The sequence below is a fragment of the Schistocerca serialis genome, chromosome 2 (genome assembly GCF_023864345.2).
Source record: "Schistocerca serialis cubense isolate TAMUIC-IGC-003099 chromosome 2, iqSchSeri2.2, whole genome shotgun sequence".
Lineage (NCBI taxonomy): Eukaryota > Metazoa > Arthropoda > Insecta > Orthoptera > Acrididae > Schistocerca > Schistocerca serialis.
This window is the reverse complement of record NC_064639.1, coordinates 1,155,662,174-1,155,674,393: the sequence shown is the minus strand read 5'-3', so window position 1 is coordinate 1,155,674,393 and position 12,220 is coordinate 1,155,662,174.

Here is a 12,220-nt window from a genome sequence, read left to right as displayed (position 1 = left end):
ACGACTGTGACACCTATTTAATGTATGCATAGTGTGCCTATAATTCGAAGGTTCATACTGCAAAGGGCTTGTAAACATTTTAAGTGATGTACGGCAGGAAAATGCATTCTCACTTTGACCTTTTGTTTCCTAAATTAGGGCTGGATGGTGGGTCGGTGAGGAAGTTTTCCAGAAGAATTAGGGAATTTTGGAGGAACGTGCAAAATGGAATCATGAAGGTGCTGAACAGACACATGAGAAATTGCCTCAAAACCACGTGGGGAACTGGGTAATGATCACTAGGGGGAAAAGAAGAAATTTTAACGAAATACGAGGGACCATACCAAGTCATGGAACTGACCTCAGCGGTCAATATGAAGACATAGTTTCCCCAAAAACCTCTCCTACAGTCGTCAGTCGCATAAAACCCTTTCAAGGGATGGTAGAAGGGGTACCACAGTTATCGGCAGCCCACCAAGGGGTGAAATTTACAAAGGGTAAAAAGAACGAACCTGGAATTGGCGAGCAGCATATGATGTATGATGTGCTGTATAGGCTAAGTTCGCGTACGTTACTTGTGTAATTCTAATTTCCTTTGTTTCAATGTATCAGTGTTATTACGGTGTAGGGGTATGATAAGGGATACGTGGTAGAACTGAAGTGTGAATGGAAGTCCTGTGCGGTGAAACTGGGACATTGTCCTCAATATGTAAACGGTTAGGGCTAAAGTAGTTGAGTGGAGCAGTATGTTAAAGATTCAGGACGGAACTTCTTGGAAGGGAGAAAGTATGGTGCGCCACAAATAACTGAAGTTTGGACCTGGGTATTTCTTATAAATTTCGTGCAGCTATGGCTGCAAGGTAGTAGTCAAGGGACCAATTGGCACATCGGATGGCAGGCGCGGTCGATGTTGATATTTAGCAAAGAATTCTGAGAGGCAGGTTTACATCACTCACAGGCGAGAGGGCACGGCCTGGCGGATATTGTGTACAGTTGTGAAGTAATCAGGGCACCACAGGGCACTGACGTGCTGTGAAGACCGCATACTTTACAACAGCGCCTAGAGACTTGTGTATGTAGGGTCCACAACGGACTGTGGAAAGCCTACGTTGTAATTATTAAAGTGTCCTTCACTTGTCCCGTACAGGGGAACTACATGACAGACATGTGGAAAAGTATAAATATTCGAGCCCGGAGGATCATATCAGTCGCTCGTGCCGCCATTCTGCCCGCATCTAGAATCTGAGAGAAAGACGATTGTTTAAGGTGCAGGCCAACGACGACGACCTTCTGGTGATTGACATCAGCAGACAACCAGCGTGCCCAAAGTCCCTCCAACCTCTGCTGCACGGATGAGCCATCGGGCTGCATCTTACAGCTGCACCAACGCGAGGAGCGACAGGGCTGGTGGTATCCACTGTCTGTGTGACAGCTGCAAGCTGCTGTCCACAACAAGGTCCACCTGGCGGCCTACCAGGAGCAGGGCTGTCTGCGGCCACTGATTGATCTCCCTGGGCTGAGGCTCACTACAGCGACGGCAGACGGCTGATTCCCTTCAGTGCTCTACATGGGATCCACGAGTTGCGCTTGAGGGAGCAGCAAGCCTTCTCGCCAGTTACAGGTGCAGCCAATACACGAGGCGGCCGCTTACCCATGGTGTGGATAGGAGCTCTCTGTCTGCAAGGCTGGCCGATCGGATGCCAACACAACAGATTCCAGCACCGGCGCTGTGTACCTTTGATGCAAAAAGGTCAATGCTACACATGCTGGTGTTTCTCTGCACATCTGATGTGAGTCACCCCTCTCTCCCAAACCATACTTCTCGGTCGTTCTAATATATTACAACCCCTGAGCTGGAGGGGTTGATATATATATATATATATATATATATATATATATATATATATATATATATATATATATACCACTGTCCCACACCATTTAGTAATGAGCATGCAATGCTACTGGCTGAAGCCTTTACATGTAACGAACTCCGAACTCACTTTTGTCTGCACAAACAGATAAGGTAAAACCTAATTTTCCAGCATGGCTCACCTTTTAAGCCCAAGTTGTTGTACAAACTGAATTCAGTAGCTCAGTTACTAGTATTGACAATACAGACGCAAAACAAGAAATAATCTATACGTAATTGGAATGAAGTGTAACCACACGAAAAAGATCCCATAGCATAATAATGTGGTATATAATGAGCTATTTAATATTTTAAACAAAAGGTTATTTTTTTAAGCTTTCAAAAACAAATTAATGAAACAACTCAACAGTACCAAAAGTAGCAAAACGGAGTACTTTTAGATAGTGCAGCCAGAACTTTTACAGACTGCTGAGTGCAGAATAAGTGTATACGGCCACACATTAATTCACAAAGAAGCAGCAGCAGGATCTTCAGAGTTAAACATCGCAAGGTCTTATTAACATTCAAAGAGACAGATACCATAAAACAAGTTCGTCACGCAACTAAAACAAAATTATTGTGCAGCAAGCTCACTAAAGTTCACAGTGATAGTGTTCGCAATGAAACATTCACTGAAAGTGACTTCAAACTCGTGAGTCCAAACCGAGTTTACCGTCTCAAAATAATTCTTCGCTCCAATGTTACTCTGGGCACGAGACCATGCATTAGACGTTACCAACCGAACAGAACGTGACAAAAAACTCTTAGCTCTGCTCTGCATGTTTTTTTAAAGACCTGATCATAATGGCAAAACGCTATTCAACATAATAATTTGCAAATCGACCACCATTTTCTTCTTTGATTTACATTTAAACTTTACAGTAACAAATAACTTCATGAGCTGCTTGCTACACGCGACACTAGAGCCTAACTCTAGTCAAGACATCAACTTTACATACGTCAGTGCTGTGGCTCGACTTTAGCCGAAACACCAACTTTACACATAATATTGAGGTACACTTAACGAAAGATAGGAATAGGTTAGAGCATAAATTGGGATTCTCATGCTGGCATTATGAAGTGTGTTCATAGGGAGACATAGTTTAGGAACATTTATCACATTACCTAATCAATTGTTTGTTACTATTAATGTGGATTTTTCTGTTCACTGCTGGCATCAAGGAATTTTAAACAATGTTTCATATGTGTACTTCGTGTGTCTGCTTCAGTAGTTATGAATTTTACAAACTATTATAACTATATGTCTTAATAACAATATGAATAGTATATTCACAAGCAAGAGTTAATTTTCAGCGACCTGTCTCACCACCACCATTCATAGTATGTCTTTAAAACATTTTATGTAATTTCAATAAATGTGATGTATCTGCTTCTGTATTCTAAATTATTGGGCCTGCCACCTCAATTCATCCCAACTTTTCGCCCACTTGGGATTTTCCCCGATCACTGCCTCGTTGCTGCCTGCTGGTCAGAGCTGACTGCCTCCTGTTGCTGTCGATTTTCGCTGCCTGGCAGTCTGTACTCAAGACCAAGCCTGACTCATATGACCGAGCCACACCATGGCCACAAACTGCGAAGTCAAACATTCAGTTCTCACATAAATACCTTTCCAAAACAGTCCCTCGTAATATTAGAAGTTACAGTCTGATAAATGCATGTGTGAGCTATCTTTTAGCTGAAGAAATGAGGAAAAATACTGCTGTTAGTGATAAGCCTGTACGTTTCAGCACTCCACATCGTATACATCTGTATGGGTATGTGTGGCGAAATAATCACATAACCTTCCAAGAAATAATAACACATAAATGCTCCTGCCTATAAGTTGTCATGCAAGGTCTTGGTCTTCAGGACATGACTTGTAAATAATAACAAGGATAAATGGTAATAAATTACCTTTTGTCTATCCATTACACATAGTTTCCACTGTTTGTATAGACTCATACAAATTACAAAAAGAAAGCAAATACGTGATACTGTATTTTACTCTGAATAGTTACGTGAGAAATAATCCCAGACCCACATAAGCCTTCATTCTTCTTTTACAGAAGATAGAAGCAGTACACACAATGTGGCGATAATGTCATGGGATAAGGATATGCACATATACAGATGGCGGAAGTAGCGCTCGCGCGAAGTATAAAAGGGCAATGCATTGGCGCAGTTGTCACTTGTACTCATGTGATTCACGTAAAAATGTTTCTGAAATGGTCCGTTCACGTGCTGAATACTGTACCAGCAATACTTCCGCAATTATGTACGGCTGTAGAGCCAGCATGGCTCAATATTTCTGCAGGGGACTTCCATCAAGTCCTTGAATCCGTGACACATCGAATTGCTGAAGTATGCCAGGCGAAAGGAGGTCCGACACATTAGCTGGTATCCTGTGACTTCTGTCACCTCAGTGCATTTATAATAAAAAGCAAAACAGAACAATTACAACATTATCCTTCTTTTACAGAAAATTATGTGTTAGTGAGACTTATCACTTAGGAGTTCATACATATCCGGGCATTTTTTTTTTTTAGTTGTTGTCAAACGTTTTATTTTACATGACAAATATTCCCACGTGTTTGCATAAGTACATAGATGATAATCAATTTCGTTAGTAGAAAATTGTGTTGTTAGAAAGCTACAGAGCTTAGTAGCTCATACATTTTTAATAACAAAAGGAAAACAAAGTTGACTTGGAACTAGCAACAGGAAAAGGACATAACATACAAAGCCAAATAGCTGCAGTATATGACTCATGTCACTCATGCATAATATCTGGTGAAAATCATTCAGTTTAACATCCAGTTCGTTTGATTACACACGTAGAGAGAGAAAACATCTATAGAATGTTACCCTGTTATTGAGGGTCCTCTGAGTATACATACAGTGTGTAAATATCTACAGAATATCATACTGTTTAACAGCTAGTTAATTTGAGTACACAAACAGTATTCAAATGCATGTACAGAATATCACAGGTACGTTTGCCTTCTGGAGAACATTGTGTGTTAAAAAGCCATAGAGCTTAGTAGCTCATACATATTAATAACAAAAGGAAAACAAAGTTGACTTGGAAGTAGCAACAGCAAAAGGACATAACATACGAAGTCTAATACCTACAGCATATGACTCATGTAATTCAAGCATAATACCTAGTGAAAATCATTCAGTTTAACAACCAGTTTCTTTGACTACATACGTAGTCGGCGAAAACATCTACAGAATGTTATCCTATTATTGAGGATCCTCTGAGTATACATATAGTGTGTAAATATCCACAGAGTATCATATTGTTTAAAAGCTAGTTAATTTCAGTACACAAACAGTATTCAAATGCATGTACAGAATATCACACTATTTAAAAGCTAGTCAGTTTGAGTACCCCTTTTATACAAAATTTTGATTTCAGAAAAACTGTTAATGCTATGTGACAATTATTTGCAAAACATGTTAAAGAGTAGGAGATGTTTGCAATGTGGAATGGAAAGAACTGTGGACATAAACAAATATCTCGATCAATCTAAGGTCGCGATTACTTCTACTAATTTCTGAACTTGGTTCATGAGCATATATTGAAACATCTTTGTGTTTACTTAAAGTGCTGAGTGAAACTGAACGTACTGTCTCTTAACTTATTTTTATCATTTCAACACTTACCTACAGAATTTTCACTGATAAAGACAACTCAAACTTCACCTATTCATTTATTACCGACAATATACAAGCGCAACGCAATCTAACTGATATACAATGACAACATGGCTTGAAATAATTAACACAAAAGAATGGCTCCGAATTGGAAGAAATTCTAGCAATATCCCATACTTTTCATAAGTCACTTACTTCACAGAAAATCTTCATAATATGAACTACAGCAATTACAGCAAGCACCAGCTACAGCCAGCTAAATAAAATTATTCTAACCACTATAAGCTCTAACTGCTAGGAGGCATATGGTTAGCAACAGGAAGATTTTGTTGAAGAGCAAACAATGTATTTAGCAGATTGTACCTTATTCATATGACATCCCGTCACAAAAATTATATAGTTGTCAATAATTCCACTATTCAAACATTACCAGCTACATCCATCCTCATTTTACAATGCATGTCCTACCACCACTGAGTCTCCATGAAGGACACATGTCCAAGCCGTCCACTCGCTAACTGCTAGTCCGTCCAACCAGAGAGTCTCTTACCGAGGGCGCAGAGCGCTGTCAGCGATGTTAATACAGTCTATAGCGTTGCCAACATACAAACATATAAACAGGCGACTTACAATATCTAATCCGTCTTGTAGGCACACCATTTACAATGAGGATATAAACCTCACACTAAAAATCTATCGCTTGTCCACACAAGAAAATGAAGTACGAAAGACATAATCTGAAAACAGCCTGCAGCTTTGAAGTCTACCAGCACCAACCTGCAAGCTGTAAAGGGATGCAAGGAAATCAGACTGCTTCTGCTGGTGGCAGTTTGGATTTTCTTTGACTAATAACCCCGCTGAAGACAGAATACACAGTAAAGTTCGTGCTCAAATTATGTACAGACACGAGATTGAACATAAAAGCACATATGCACACCAGAGTAGCAATTATCTCATAAATGGTTGGGAAAGGAAAATAAAATCGTTGGTGTTTCAGTAAAATTCATGATTATTAGCACGCACTTCAACAATTAATAAAAGATAATAGATTACACTCATTCCATGGTGGACTACAGGGTATACAAGACCATGATAAATGAAAATCAGAACCAAAGATAACCATACACAGGCCAGGACACTTTAAGCAATATTAAATCAATGGGTACGTAACAAAGCCAGCTCACTAACTTCATAGATAGAAAAGTGAAATATCGATATTGTATCGTGAGCACTGGACAAGAACCATCTCTCTCAACAAAAAAAGTTAAGATTGAATATGCACGAAGATGCATCTATAGACTTGAAAGCGTTGCAGACTACATATTGTTTCAAGCTTCTCAAGCAAGCCGTAGGGTCTTTGGAAATCCCATAGACTGTCCACACAAAACCGGAAACAGCAGCGGAATAGAATAATTCTTTATTCATTCACTGGGCTACGCTAACGAGCAACGTATTTCACATAAAAATCCACGAAATCTTGGAATGCACAATTTACAATCAGTCTGATACTTAACATATCTAGAAGCTTCTTTTCACTAATCTTAGTCCTTGTCAGTACGCAATGAAATAGCACTTTTGTAATAGTGATAGATTTATTTCATTCTGTTGTGTGTTTTCGCTTCATTAGGTTGCTCTTTAACATTTTCGGCATTTTTTGCTGTTAGAGCGATGGTTGCTGCTCCTCCTGGTAATGACCTTAAGCCAGTACGTTCACTCTTCCACCCTCTTTGATAATGCTGTTAATTTCTGATCACTTTTGTCTAAAAATTAATCAGTGATATGATTTGAACCCAGGGCCAGGGATGTTTTCATTACTTTCCGGAGATACTACCAGTAGACGATGGGATAGCACCAACTACATGTAGTTAGATGTTTTTGCTTTTTACTTTACACAGTATTTCCATTGTTCCCAAAATAGGCGGCCTTGAAGAGGTCCAACTGTCGCTCTTCAGCTTTGTTACTGCTACAAATAATAAGGCAAGGGGCCCTTATATCGCCAGTGTTCCCAAATTCGTCTCCCTAGGGATTTTCTGTGCCGACAGTTCAGATGGTTCAAATGGCTATGAGCACTATGGGACTTAAAATCTGAAGTCATCAGTCCCCTCGACTTAGAACTACTTAAACGTATCCAAGCTAAGGATATCACACATATCCATGCCGGAGCAGGATTCAACCTACGACCGGAGCAGAAGCGCGGTTCCGGACTGAAGCACCTATAACCGTTCGACCACAGGGGCCGGCTGCCCACAGTTGGTAACAAATGTTTGAACTCGCGTTCATGCGTGACCTCGGTCCACTGTTTTGTTGAGAGAGTCTGTTGTGTGCAGCACATGTAGCTTGCGTACACGAGGAATGAAATATTTTATACCGAGGTGAGTGTGCAGCTGCAGCTGTCAATTCCTAGTGAGAGCAGTAATTTGTGTTCTACTATTGGGCTGTATTTCAGTCGTGCGTGTGTAATCTCTGTGGTCAAGATTATGGTCTACGCTGCCGTAGTGGACATTGTAATAAATCAGGGGATGTTTGTAATTTTGTCCTGCGTGCAATTCCTAGTTTCGTCTCGGGGACGAAATTTTCGATCTGTTGCTAAAAACTGCTTTTTCTTGCTATTTGTAAAGATTATTTTACTTTTGTTTTTTCATATGGGAAAACAAAAGCAGAGAGAAAGGGATTCGTTGTGCGTAATGCTTGGTTTCGTATCACGAAGTAATCCCATCATCTACATTGACATACAAACTGAAATATGAAATTTCCTGGCAGATTAAAACTGTGTGCCAGACCGAGACTCGAACTCGGGACCTTTGCCTTTCGCGGGCAAGTGCTCTACCAACTGAGCTACCCAAGCAAGGCTCACGCCCCGTCCTCACAGCTTTACTTCTGCCAGTACCTCGTCTCCTACCTTCCAAACTTTACAGAAGCTCTCCTGCGAACCATGCAGGACTAGCACTCCTGGAAGAAAGGATATTGCGGAGACATGGCTTAGCTACAGCCTAGGGGATGTTTCCAGAATGCGATTTTCACTCTGCAGCGGAGTAAAGTACTTGGCGGAAGTAAAGCTGTGAGGACGGGGCGTGAGTCGTGCTTGGGTAGCTCAGTTGGTAGAGCACTTGCCCGCGAAAGGCAAAGGTCCCAGTTCGAGTCTCGCTCCGGCACACAGTTTTAATCTGCCAGGAAGTTTCATATTAGTGCACACTCCACTGCAGAGTGAAAGTCTCATTCTGGAAACTAAAATATCTTTAGAAGGCTGGAAATAACTTGCAAATTTGTTCATTCTCGGCCTTTCAAGTGATTTACTACACTGAAAGTGTCTAACAACTCTTCAACGGAACAATACTCTGAAGAGCCAAAAAAACTGGTACGCGTGCCTAATATCGTGTAGGCCCTCCGCATGCTTGCAGAAATGCCGCAAAACTATGTGCCATGGACTCGATTAACTTCTGAAGTAGTGCTGGAGGGAAATAACTAAACAAACCCTTCAGGGCTGTCCATAAATCCGTAGGAGCACGAGTGGGTGGGGATCTCTTCTGAACAGCATGTTACAAGGCATCAAAGATATGCTCAACAATGTTCGTGTCTGGGGATTTTGTGGCCAGCGGAAGTGTTTAAACTCCGAATAGGGTTCCTCTAGCCACTCTGTAGCAATTCTCGGCGCGTGGGGTGTCGCATCGTCCTTCTGGAATTGAACACGCCTGTCGGAAAGCACAATGGACACGAATGGATGCAGATGATCAGACAGGATGCTTACGTACGTATCACCTGTCTGAGTCGCGTCTAGATGTATTAGGGATTCCATGTCACAGCAACTGCATACGCCCCACACCATTACACAGCCTCCGTCGATTTGAAAAGTCCCCTGCTGACATGCAGGGTCCATGGATTCATGAGGTTGTCTCCATATCCGTACAACTTGAAACATGTTTCTAGTCATCAGCAGTCCAATGTCGGTGTTGACGGGCCCAGGTGAGGCGTAAAGCTTTGAGTTTTGCAGTCATTAAGGGTACACGAGTGCGCCTTCGGCTCCGAAAGTCCATATCGATCATGTTTCGTTGAATGTTTCGCACGCTGACACTTGTTGAAGGCCCAGCATTGAAATCTGCAAAAATTTGCGGAAGAGGTACACATCTGTCACGTTGAACGACTCTCTTCGCTCGTCGTTGGTCCCGTTCCTGCAAGAACTTTTTCCGGCCGATGCGATGTCGGAGATTTGATGTTTTACTGGATTCCTGATATTTGCGGCACACTCGTGAAATGGTCGTACGGTAAAATCCCCTGTTCATCGCTACCTCGGATATGCTGTGTGCCATCGCTCGTACGCCGACTGTAACACTAAGTTCAAACACACTTTAATCTTAATAACCTGCCATTATAGCAGCAGCAACCGATCTAACAACTGCGCCAGACACTTGTTGTCTTACATAGCCGTTGCCGATCGCAGCGCCGTATTCTGCCCGTTTACATACCTCTCTATTTGAATACGCATGCCTATACCAGTTTCTTTGGCACTTCAGTGTATTTTTCAATAAATTGTACTGTTGGAATATTTTATGGGGGACGAAATTACGACACTGTTTTTGCGTATGTGCTTTTGTAGTGGTAATGTTTGTATCAAATACTAGGTTTAATATGTTACGGCAATGTAATCGTAACTATAAGTGGAGATTAAATTCGGAAATATATATAACAACTTGTAGCCTCTTCCATAATCTGTCAGGCATTATATGTGTCCTGACGTACTAAGTTGACGGAATTTGGGCACTCTACCATTGTCGAATGACGAGAGATGATGTACTGTTAGCATTAAATGTTCTAAGTGTTACTACGACGAAACGATCACAGATAAATGTGTCCACTAATAATGTAATTTAAAAGTTAAGTATTATACAAAAAATTTAAATACGGTACAACAAAAATGATATTCATAGCACGATGTTGGTTGATGATGATTAGAACGATTACAACATAAAAGCAAAATTTTGACAGTGTTACAATTCTTGTTGCAATTCTTGCCCTAAGGAAAGCCATCGTAACACGGTCTAAACGTTGGTTTCATGTTTATAATTAAATTATATTATACAGGGTTATTGCAAATGATTGGAGCGATTTCACAGCTCTACAATAACTTTATTATTTGAGATATTCTCACAATGCTTTGCACACAAATACAAAAACTCAAAAAGTGTTTTTAGGCATTCACAAATGTTCGATATGCGCCCCTTTAGTGATTCGGCAGACATCAAGCCGATAATCAAGTTCCTCCCACACTCACCGCAGCATGTCCCCATCAATGAGTTCGAAAGCATCGTTGATGTGAGCTCGCAGTTCTGGCACGTTTCTTGGTAGAGAAGGTTTAAACACTGAATCTTTCACATAACCCCACAGAAAGAAATCGCATGGGGTTAAGTCGGGAGAGCGTGGAGGCCATGACATGAATTGCTGATCATGATCTCCACCACGACCGATCCATCGGTTTTCCAATCTCCTGTTTAAGAAATGCCGAACATCGTGATGGAAGTGCGGTGGAGCACCATCCTGTTGAAAGATGAAGTCGGCGCTGTCGGTCACCAGTTGTGGCATGAGCCAATTTTTCAGCATGTCCAGATACACGTGTCCAGTAACGTTTTTTTCGCAGAAGAAAAAGGGGCCGTAAACTTTAAACCGTGAGATTGCACAAAACACGTTAACTTTTGGTGAATTGCGAATTTCCTGCACGAATGCGTGAGGATCCTCTACCGCCCAGATTCGCACATTGTGTCTGTTCACTTCACCATTAAGAAAAAATGTTGCTACATCACTGAAAACAAGTTTCGCACTGAACGCATCCTCTTCCATGAGCTGTTGCAACCGCACCGAAAATTCAAAGCGTTTGACTTTGTCATCGGGTGTCAGGCCTTGCAGCAATTGTAAACGGTAAGGCTTCTGCTTTAGCCTTTTCCGTAAGATTTTCCAAACAGTCGGCTGTGGTACGTTTAGCTCCCTGCTTGCTTTATTCGTCGACTTCCGCGGGCTGCGCGTGAAACTTGCCCGCACGCGTTCAACCGTTTCTTCGCTCACTGCAGGCCGACCCGTTGATTTCCCCTTACAGAGGCATCCAGAAGCTTTAAACTGCGCATACCATCGCCGAATGGAGTTAGCAGTTGGTGGATCTTTGTTGAACTTCATCCTGAATTGTCGTTGCACTGTTATGACTGACTGATGTGAGTGCATTTCAAGCGCGACATACGCTTTCTCGGCTCCTGTCGCCATTTTGCCTCATTGCGCTCTCGAGCGCTCTGGCGGCAGAAGCCTGAAGTGCGGCTTCAGCCGAACAAAACTTTATGAGTTTTTCTACGTATCTGTAGTGTGTCGTGACCATATGTTACTACGTAGTTACGACGATATTGGTCACCTATATTCTTCTGCTGTTTGACGATAGCTGTGATGGGCGTACCTTGCAACTAAATGTTAGGAATTGGTACGTGGAAGGTAATGCAGAGGATGTCAAATGTGGGGATGACAGAAATTAATAGATGGAATGCAGATATGAGGAAATGAGTAGAAGTACAGGCAGCCGGTTAAAGGGTGAACTATATTCTTCATTTGGACTGAGGCAGCTGGTGTAGATTACAGATGTTAGAATGGATAGATCCGAACTATTATTTCATGTTGCGAGGTGCTTAAAACAGCCGTTGG